At 40.0% G+C, this 9,858-nt stretch overlaps 1 long non-coding RNA gene across 1 annotated transcript; it reads left to right on the top strand.

Annotated features, from left to right (window-relative positions):
* The first annotated feature begins 1,670 nt into the window (after window positions 1–1,670).
* Window positions 1,671–3,575, top strand: LOC147925020 (uncharacterized). The gene is made up of 2 exons (XR_015583534.1): window positions 1,671–2,591; window positions 3,263–3,575. It is a non-coding gene; the product is annotated as an uncharacterized LOC147925020 (long non-coding RNA).
* Window positions 3,576–9,858: the final 6,283 nt, after the last annotated feature.

The raw sequence follows: 9,858 nt of genomic DNA, 5'->3' as shown, positions 1-9,858 counted from the left end.
CTAATAAAATCTTCCGAAAATAAATTAAAGTTACACATACTATTTAACTTGTAACCAATTAATCTATTAATTAATCTATAATATATTTATAACCAACTTATTAAAATTATATAGTCTACAAAAACAGTATTGTGTACTTCCGTTTTATTATAAAGGGGATTACGCACATATATACTTATATAGAAATAGGAGTAGATTCTTAACCACATATCAAATATTATGATCACATCATATAAAAATAAAAGGTCCCACGTGCGTGCCCAACCATGTGCTAAAGCTCTTTGGTACTTTCCACTTTCGTTTTCGTATCCTCAATTTACACTTACACACACCAGTACCATGAAACGATCATAAAGCATAATTCATTTTTGGGATGTTTTTTTCACACAGTATGATTCATTTAATGTTGAAATCGGACATTTGTAATTGTTTTGAATTGTATACTGTCAATCTCAATATAAAATGAACCATATAGGGACAGTACATACATATCTAACAAATGCAATTACAAGGGACAATTACTAAGCGGTTTTGTGTGTTTGGGCCCTTGCAAAGTCTCATAAAATGAATCTTGAAAAACTATATGTCAGTGATCCCATGAAATGAAACTTGAAATACAAACCTCACGCATGACTTAAAAGATTGTCGTCTTTATGAAAAAAGTCTTGCGCTTATTGATTATGTAGATCGATGGAATCTTTAGCTTTTAAGATTTTTTTTTCTACAAAGAAGAAAGAAGATCTTGCAACAAACTTTTGAAATCTAACGTGTGGCTTTTGTCTCGAACTTTATGAATAGTACATTCGTCTTTGTAATGTTTAGATTTTACTGATAACGCAAACACCTTAAACTCAAAATCGTGTGGAAATGATTGAAAACACACAGATTATCAGAAGTAATATATTATAGGTAGTGACTAATCTATATAAGGTTCTATGATCAGACTTATCTATATTAGGGATTAAGGAAACTTAATTCAATTAAAAAAATAAAATAAGAACAGTTGCAAGGGACAGAAGCGAGTGAAAGCCACGTGAGTAAAAAAAAAAAAGAAAAACTTTTGTATGTCAGAGAAATCACGTGGGTAGTCACATGAGATGAAGTCCACGTGTCAAAGAAACAAGGAAAAAAGAAAAGGACACGTGGTCTTACGTTATCGCGCGTGGCTCATTTGTCCCTCCCTCACCGGACACTCTCAATTTCTTTCCCAATCATTCGATGCGGATGCGATTTGCCTTTTCTTATTTTTCACTAATCTTACTTATAAATTACCTTTTTACCATTGGGCCATCACCCACTCACGAGCTTATCAAAGCCTCAATCATTTCTTATGAATGGCACCACCGCGTGACTCGCACGTGACATCAAAAAAAACAAAAACACTAGTCCGCCACTAAAGTCGATGAATTTTATTTGGGCCTTTATCAGCCTATTTAGACCACCATTACTGGTAAGTACTCTCATGATTTTTCTTTAGATTGGCCCCAAAATTGTAATTAAAAATGTATATCCAAATCTATTAGTCTGAGTATTGATTTTTTGGCTAGCAATTGAAGCAACCTAAGAGTAACGATACATGGCACACATGGATTGGATGATACAGAAATACAAAAGCTAATTTTTTTTTCTTCCCATTTTTTTCTTTCTTTGTTTCGAGACTCTCTCTCTTTCTTCTCTCTCGACAGAGAAGGCGACTCGACTCCATCGACGGCGATTACGGTGGAAATCGGAAAAATCTGTCGATTCACCTCGAATCCTTCGATTTTTCCGGCTAAAACAGGAAGATTTTGGTTGAGGAAGGCGAAGGACACTGCGATCGGCTTAACCCGGAAGATTTGACGCTTCGGTTGTGACGACGAGCAACCTCCTTCTGCGACAACGACAGTGGCGGTTTCTTCTGATGGTGTTAAGCGGACGGCAAGATCCACTGGGAGACGAATAAGGAGAGAAGGTTACGTCTTCTCATCTCTTACTTATTGCATGTTGTTAATGTTAGGGTTTAGGATTAAAATCGATTTGATTAGATGTTCAATTGGTTTTGAGATTTGTTTGGAGAGATTACATGTTTCGGCTTAAATCGATTGTTTGTCTCATAAGATGAAAGTTGTTCCTTGTGTTTTAGATTGTATAGGGATGAACCGTCTTTGTGTTTTAGATTGTAGAGGTAACCATGCTTTTGATCCTAGTAGAACAAACAATAACACTTTACGGTTTCTGGTGCTTTAAAGGTTTACAAGACAGTGATCTAATCTTTTGTAATGTAATTGTATCTGGAACTCAAATATTTTAGTTTGAGTTATTTGGTTTTCGGATGAAAAGGTATGAGTCGTCTTTTTAGTAGTATTGAGATGAATCGGCTGTTGTTGTATTTGATTGTGATAATGTTTGATGCTTTTTAAATGTAACATGTGTGTTGTTCTTAGGAGTGTAGCTGAGTTTAGTTTGATGTTTTGTAATTGTTATGGTGTGATAAATATTCACTCTTTTGTCTTGTTTTGTGCGAGGTTTACATCAACCGGACAATGGGGTTTGATGGTGAAGAGTGGTCTTCATCAACTTGACATTAGGAGTGGAATCTCTTACTTGAAAAGGTATGCTCCTTTTATGTCATTGTATTTTTGTTCTTAGGTTAGGCTTGGATATGTTTTTGGGTTAACCGTTTGTTCATGTGTTTTCTAACAATTGTTTGAAATTTTTCATAAACCATAACTTGTTCCTTTTATGTCACATTTCAATTTTAATTAACCGTATGAAAATTTTCATAAACCGTTTGTTTGTTTTTTTATCAAATGCAGGAGATATTTGATTTGAATCTTAATAAAAAAAAAAATAGTTTACTGTTTTATTCCCAAAATGATTGAAATTGAAATTAGTCTTAACTTTAAACACACCTTTCATGTGCTTTTGAACCTAAAGATTTCCTGAAAAAGTTTCCAGCTGTCTATTCAAAGAGATATACTGAAAAGTATATCTCTTTTGTACTAACCACTCATTAACTTTAAACAAACCTTCACCTCAATATAAACCTCCAATGTTAACTATAAACAAACACTAACCTAATCCATTACCCTTTTCTCTACAACACAATCAATGGATTCTCCAAACCCTTTTGGTAGTGACTCTTAAAATTTCATGGATCTTTTGAATTCTCAAAAAAAATTCCAACGTTTCTGCTAATTCTGCACAAACCTCTCACCATGTCCAATTTAGCTCTCCTTTCTCTACTCAACCTACTCAATTTAACCCTCCTTTCTCTACTCAGCCTACTCAATTTGATGTCACGTGAAGGGAAACAAGTTTGATGTGAAGTGAATGGAAGATGTTTGAATGTTATCACGGGTTGAAGGTGTTTATGTTTTTACCCGTGAATGTCTTTGTTTGTAATGTGTGTCAGCTTTTCACTTTTGTTTTTGTTGTATGTCTTTTGCTCTTTATAAGGGTTGTATGTCTTTTGCCCTTTGTAAGGGTTGTATGTCTTTTGCAAGGACAGTCATGACTTCTCCAACCTGTGAATTTTGTATTTGGTTGTGTGTCTTTTGTAAGTCTATATATTGGACAAGTTTATCACAACTGCATTTGCTTCTCATCCGTTTCTTCTCTTCTGATTCTTCTCATCTATTTTTCTCTTATTTTCACATGTTTTGTTACAAAATAACATCTTCATTACAAAGTTTGTGTTACAAAGTTTAGATACTTTTCACAAACCCATTTCCATTACAAAATAAAACTTAGTACAAAAATGTCTAATTGGAGTTCTGATGAAGAAATTGATGAAATGGTAGAGGAGGAAGTTGATAGTATAGTGGAGGAGATCCAATACAACTACACTCATCCGGAAGTACCAACAGCTCCTATAGGCCGAAGGGTGCACATTAATAGAAACCACGAAGATGGCCACACTTGATTATGGAATGATTATTTTAGTGAGAATCCGACTTATACTCAAGATATGTTCCGCCGTCACTTTAGAATGAACAAACCATTGTTCATTCGTATTGTTAATACTATTGAGAATGGAGTCTCATACTTCAGACAAAGACGAAATGCTACTGGACGGCTCGGTCTTTCAGCACTTCAAAAATGCACAGCAGCTATCCGGATGATGGCATACGGATGTGCGACAGATGCGATGGATGAATATTTACAACTCGCTGAAACAACCGCCCACAAATGCCTTCTACATTTTGTTGAGGGAGTTATAAATCTGTTTGGAGATGAGTATCTCAGAAGACCTACAGCGGAAGACCTCCAACGATTGATGAATATTAAAGAACATCGCGGTTTCCCCGGAATGATAGGGAGCATAGATTGTATGCATTGTGAGTGGTAGAATTGTACCACTGCATGGAAAGGACAATATTCACGTGGATCTGGAAAACCGACTATCGTACTAGAGGTTGTGGTGTCACAAGATTTATGGATTTGGCACGCATTTTTCGGACCACCAGGTACGTTAAATGATATCAATGTTTTGGACCGCTCACCGGTGTTTGATGATATCCTAGAGGGCCGAGCACCGAGAGTTTTATACGTTGTCAATGGAAGGCAATACAAAATGGCGTACTACCTAACTGACGGTATCTATCCCAAATGGGCAATTTTCATCCAATCCATTACACTTCCACGTGGTCGAAAAGCAAAACTCTTTGCTCAAAATCAAGAAGCATGTCGTGAAGATGTGGAGCGTGCATTTGGAGTCTTGCAAGCTCGATTTGGAACCGTGAAAAATCTCGCACTTTTTGGGATAAAAGAAAAATAGGGAAAATAATGAGAGCATGTATCATCCTGCATAACATGATAATGGAAGACGAATGACATGAATACAATTTCTACTATCCAACAGAGTTCTATCACGGAGAAGGAAGTTCCCAAGTCGATTTATCGTATTCTACAAATATGCCAACAACTATACACAAATGCATGATCATTTGGAAAAGACCGTATTGAGCATATCTGGCAAAAATTTGGGGCAACCGCAAAATAAATCTTATTCCGAATTTTGTTTAATATGTTTAATATTTCAACTTTTGTAATATATGTTAACTATTCCAAATTTTGTAAAATATGTTTAATATTCCAAAATTTGTAAAATTTTATTGTTTTCTATTTTATGTAATATAAAATATTTAAATAATTATTTCGTCATTTTAGATAATTAAAGTTTTAAAATTAAACAACATAAATTAAAAAAAAAATATTATTTATATGGTAGAGAACCATCAATGGAATTCTCTAGTAAATGAGTGATTTTGCATGGTTACTCTTAGGGTTGCTTTAGTTAATTTAGTATTAATTATATAATTTTTTAAGATGAGAGTAATCATAGAAGATTACTCCACTAATGATACTCTTAGTACTTGTACGATACTAAGATTTAAGAAAATTCACTTTCAACCAATTTTTTTTTCAATTCGCGGTAAATTGAACACATCAAAACTGTTTTAAAAGTACTGTAAGACGTTGCTTTTTTTTTTTCTAAACTAGAGCATCTGTAGATTTGTCCCACCTGATGATATATTTAAGTGATCACTTTGCGTGGACAATGTCCTTGGTAAGGGGGATTTAATTCTTTTTTTCTAGCTAACATGAAAATTCACATTACACACTTGAAAATTTATATTACATATTTGGAAATGCTAACATGATGTCGAAAGGAAGTCATATAATTTATGAAGGAAGTCAGTTCAAAGCTCCCCAAATATTATTAGAAGCTTCCAAAAGCGGTTAGTCGTTTCAAGAAGCATGAAGGAAGCCCACAAGGTGTGTGACACGTCTCAAGACTGATACCGATTCTGTGATAACTGGTAGCAGCAGGTCACAAGTATTTTAAAATGATACTTTTGTTTTCTTATAAAAAGACTTTGGGTTTGTGTTTTGAATTCATGCAGTAATATGGGGTTTGTTTGTTTTCATCTTTCTTCACTAAAAAACTCTGTTTTTGAATTCAAACGATTTGCAGTTTTACTACTTTTCTGTTGGTGCGGGATTTAGCACCCCCAACATACCGTTCTAAATTAGAAAAATAAATTGATTACTTAACCGGAAATCCGGTTAAGGATCTACATGAAGGCCTGTTCGGACAAAGAGGCTAAGCCCATCAATGAGAAGCCGACTTCCTAATTCGCCCGACGGCCGATTTGAGGAAGAGATGGGAACTATCCATATCTCATTCTGGACAATAAGAAAAGTTAATATATTATGTGATCAATGAAACTGTATAAAAGGGGAGAGACTTCTCCATTGTAAAGCATCCAGCTATTAATACAAAAAACCCTAATTTACTACTTTTACTTGTTCTTGAGCGGAAACAGCGGAAACCCTAACTTCTTCCTCAAGAGATCTTTTTCCCCTTTTGCTTACTAGTTTTAATCCGAGTTCTTTGAGAGATTACTTTATTGAATTTGTTTCCCCCTTCAAACAAATTCATTGTGTGAAACCCAATTTCTACAATTAGCGCCGTCTGTGGGGACGCAAAATCGTCTTTACAAGTCAATTTCTCAAGAACTAGCAACGATGTCTCCGATGACCAACACAGAGGCAAATTGCACTTCCTCAAGCGTATCCGATGTCACGAACCTCCAGCTGAGGACGGTGTCAAAGATGCCCTTGACCAGGGGATGGAGCGAACCCGTGAACGTCCGGACGATCTCGAAGCAGAACGTTCAAACGAACACCCAACGAACCGGAAGACGACGCCCTTTACGGAACATCAGCCTGGTGTCCGAACCGAGGATTCCTCTGATCGTGCGACGATGCCGGTACCAATTCCGCAAGTTGTCTCCACGGAAGATTTCAAAATCTTGTTCGGTACCATGACCAAGGAGATCTACCAGATGATCTCCGACACTAACCGAAGAGTTGACGCTGCTGTGACTCAGACAACCCTATCACCACTTTCCACGGAGCAATCGCCTGCAACCAGGAGAAGCGATCTCACGCGTCGTCTCGACTTCTCAGACATACCGATAGTCAATCAAGCGGAACGAGGAAATCCTCGTCCCTTGGCGACTTCGGTCATCCAACCGACGGGTCCAAACTCACGGACCCGCGAGACCCCGTTTGTCCAAACCGCCCATTCGACAAGCATGGGACCCCGCCTCGAGATTGAGGAAATCCAGTCGCAAATCCGCGGCATGAATTCTCTCCTCCATCGGGCTATTAGCACAGCCCTTGAGATCGACAGGATCGTCGAAGTCACTCGTCGTACCCCTTTTACACCACGTATCTTGCAAACCGCCGTACCAAATGTCAAATTGAAGACCCGGTCCTTTTCATGACGTCATTCATGGCAACCGCGGCCAAGGCACGGTTTACTGACGAACAGAGGGATGTCGTATACTGCCAATTTTTCGTCGATAGTCTTTCCGATCCCGCCATAACCTGGTTCACAAGACTCAATTCAAACTCGATCGATAATTTCACCCAATTGATGACAGCTTTCCTCAAGCATTATCGAATTTTCATCGAACGAGGCATCACGAGTTCAGACCTCTGGGAGATGGCAGAAGAACCAGGCGAGCCTATTGGAAGTTTCCTGGGCAGATTTAAAGAATAACTGGCAAACGTTTCCGTCCCAGAAGATGCCGCAATCGCCGCTTTCAGAAAAGGATTAATTCCCGGTTCGGCCTTAAGAAAAGACCTCAACATCCCGGAACCCAAAGACCTCGACGACACACTACACTGATCCTCCCGATTTGCACTCGTGGAGGATGAAGATGCTCGGCTGGCCGCGAAAGTTGTAATCTGAACCACCAGCAGCCCCCATAAAAGTCAGGAATCGGGAGGAATACCACGAGCCCCGAAAACACGACGATCCTCAAGAACGAAAGAAGGGGATAGTTCACGCAGTTTCTGAAGTCGACGGACAAAATAAGTCGTCCTCTGATCCAAAAGAACTATACTACAACTTCTATATGGTACTCGGTCATTCCACGCACGAGTGTATGCACTTGAAGAATTATCTCTATGGAAAATATCTTTCGAGCATAGTGGAAGATGTGTTCCAACCCCGAGGTCCCCGAGGAGGGAGAGATCGCCGTGGAGGCTGGCGTGGCGGTCGATCTAATGGTGGTCGAGGAGCAGGCGGTCATGGTTATGCAAAAAACGACCCGATTAACCACATTCCACAGACAGCAAATAAGGGTTTTGTCGACCATGAAGAAGAGATGCCCCAGGAAGGCCAGCTACCCGCTCCCCCAAAAAGACAACGAGGACAGAACCCTGAGCGAGCTAACTCTCCTCATCGAGGCCGAATAACCATGATACTTGGCCTACCAGAGGATTGCACCGACTCCGTTCGGGCACTAAAAAAGAGGGCACGCCAGATTTGCAGTTTGCAAGCGACCTCAGACGAGCCCCACTATGTTCGGATCCCATATCATTCACCGTGTAAGATGCCAAAGGGATTTAACACCCCCATTCGGACCCCCTGGTCGTTGAGGTAACTATGGGCGAGTTCGACGTCGAAAGAGTCTTGGTAGATACTGGAAGCACCGTAAACGTTCTGTTCTGGCATATGTTGGAGAAGATGGGTGTCACACCCTAGCAGATCAAGCTCGAGAACCGAACACTGACCGGATACGACGGGATCGCTAAAATGTCAATGGGCAATATAAAAATTGCAAGTTCGTGTCAGAGGAGTGACTCGAAAAACTAGATTTCTGGTCGTCGATGCACTCCCAATTTACAACGCTATCCTGGGATCACCATAGATATACGCGATGCAAGCTGTACCGTCAACCTACCATCTCTGCCTTAAGTTTCCTAGCCCAACAGGGATCTCTATCCTGTATGGTGATCAAAGGATGGCCCGTACTTGTTCCGTCATCGAGAAGAAACAAAGGAAAACTATCAAATCACCTCGGTCCCTACAAGTCGGAGCAGGACCATCTCTTCGTTCCTTGCAAGCCAGAGCGAGACCGACTCAAATCTCCAGAATGTCGAATAATCCAAGTAAACATTGATCCAACGGACCCAACGCGAACTGTTGGGGTGGGAGCCGAACTCGAAGACAATATTAAAACACAACTCATCGCCTTCCTGCAGTCTCGGTCTTCAACTTTTGCTTGGTCGACAAAAGACATGGTCGGAATCAGCCCCGACGTCATCTGCCACAGGCTTAATATCGACCCAACGTTCAAACCAGTTAGGCAGAAACGCAGGCGCCTGGGTCCGGATCGGGCGAAAGCGGTCCAAGACGAAGTCGAGCGCCTACTCAAAGCAGATCTAATAAAGGAGGTCCAATACCCGGATTGGTTGGCCAACCCGGTCGTGGTAAAAAAGAAGAACGGAAAATGGAGAGTCTGCGTGGACTTCACCGATCTCAACAAGGCGTGTCCTAAGGATAGCTTCCCTTTGCCGCACATAGACCGACTCGTCGAGGCCACAACGGGGAACCAATTGCTTTCATTCATGGATGCTTTCTCAGGATACAACCAGATCGCCATGAGTTCAACAGATCGTGAAAAAACGACATTTATCACGGATAGAGGGACCTATTGCTATAAAGTTTTGCCGTTCGGATTGAAAAACGCTGGGGCAACTTACCAACGGCTGGTCAATATGATGTTCGCCGATCTGCTCGGATGAACTATGGAAGTCTACATCGATGAAATGCTGGTTAAATCTCTGGTTGCGGAACAACACGTTCAGCATCTGGTTGAATGCTTCGACATTTTGGATCGATACCAAGTGAAATTGAATCCGACGAAGTGCATGTTTGGCGTCACTTCGTGTGATTTCTTGGGGTACATTATTACCGAGCGAGGAATAAGGGCCAATCCCAAACAGATTGAAGCAATACTCAGCCTCCCATCCCCTAAGAACAAACAAGAGGTGCAGCCTCTAACCGGCTGGATC

The sequence above is a fragment of the Camelina sativa genome, chromosome 16 (genome assembly GCF_030686135.1).
Source record: "Camelina sativa cultivar CO46 ecotype springtype chromosome 16, ASM3068613v1".
Lineage (NCBI taxonomy): Eukaryota > Viridiplantae > Streptophyta > Magnoliopsida > Brassicales > Brassicaceae > Camelina > Camelina sativa.
This window is presented reverse-complemented; position numbering and strand designations above follow the sequence as displayed.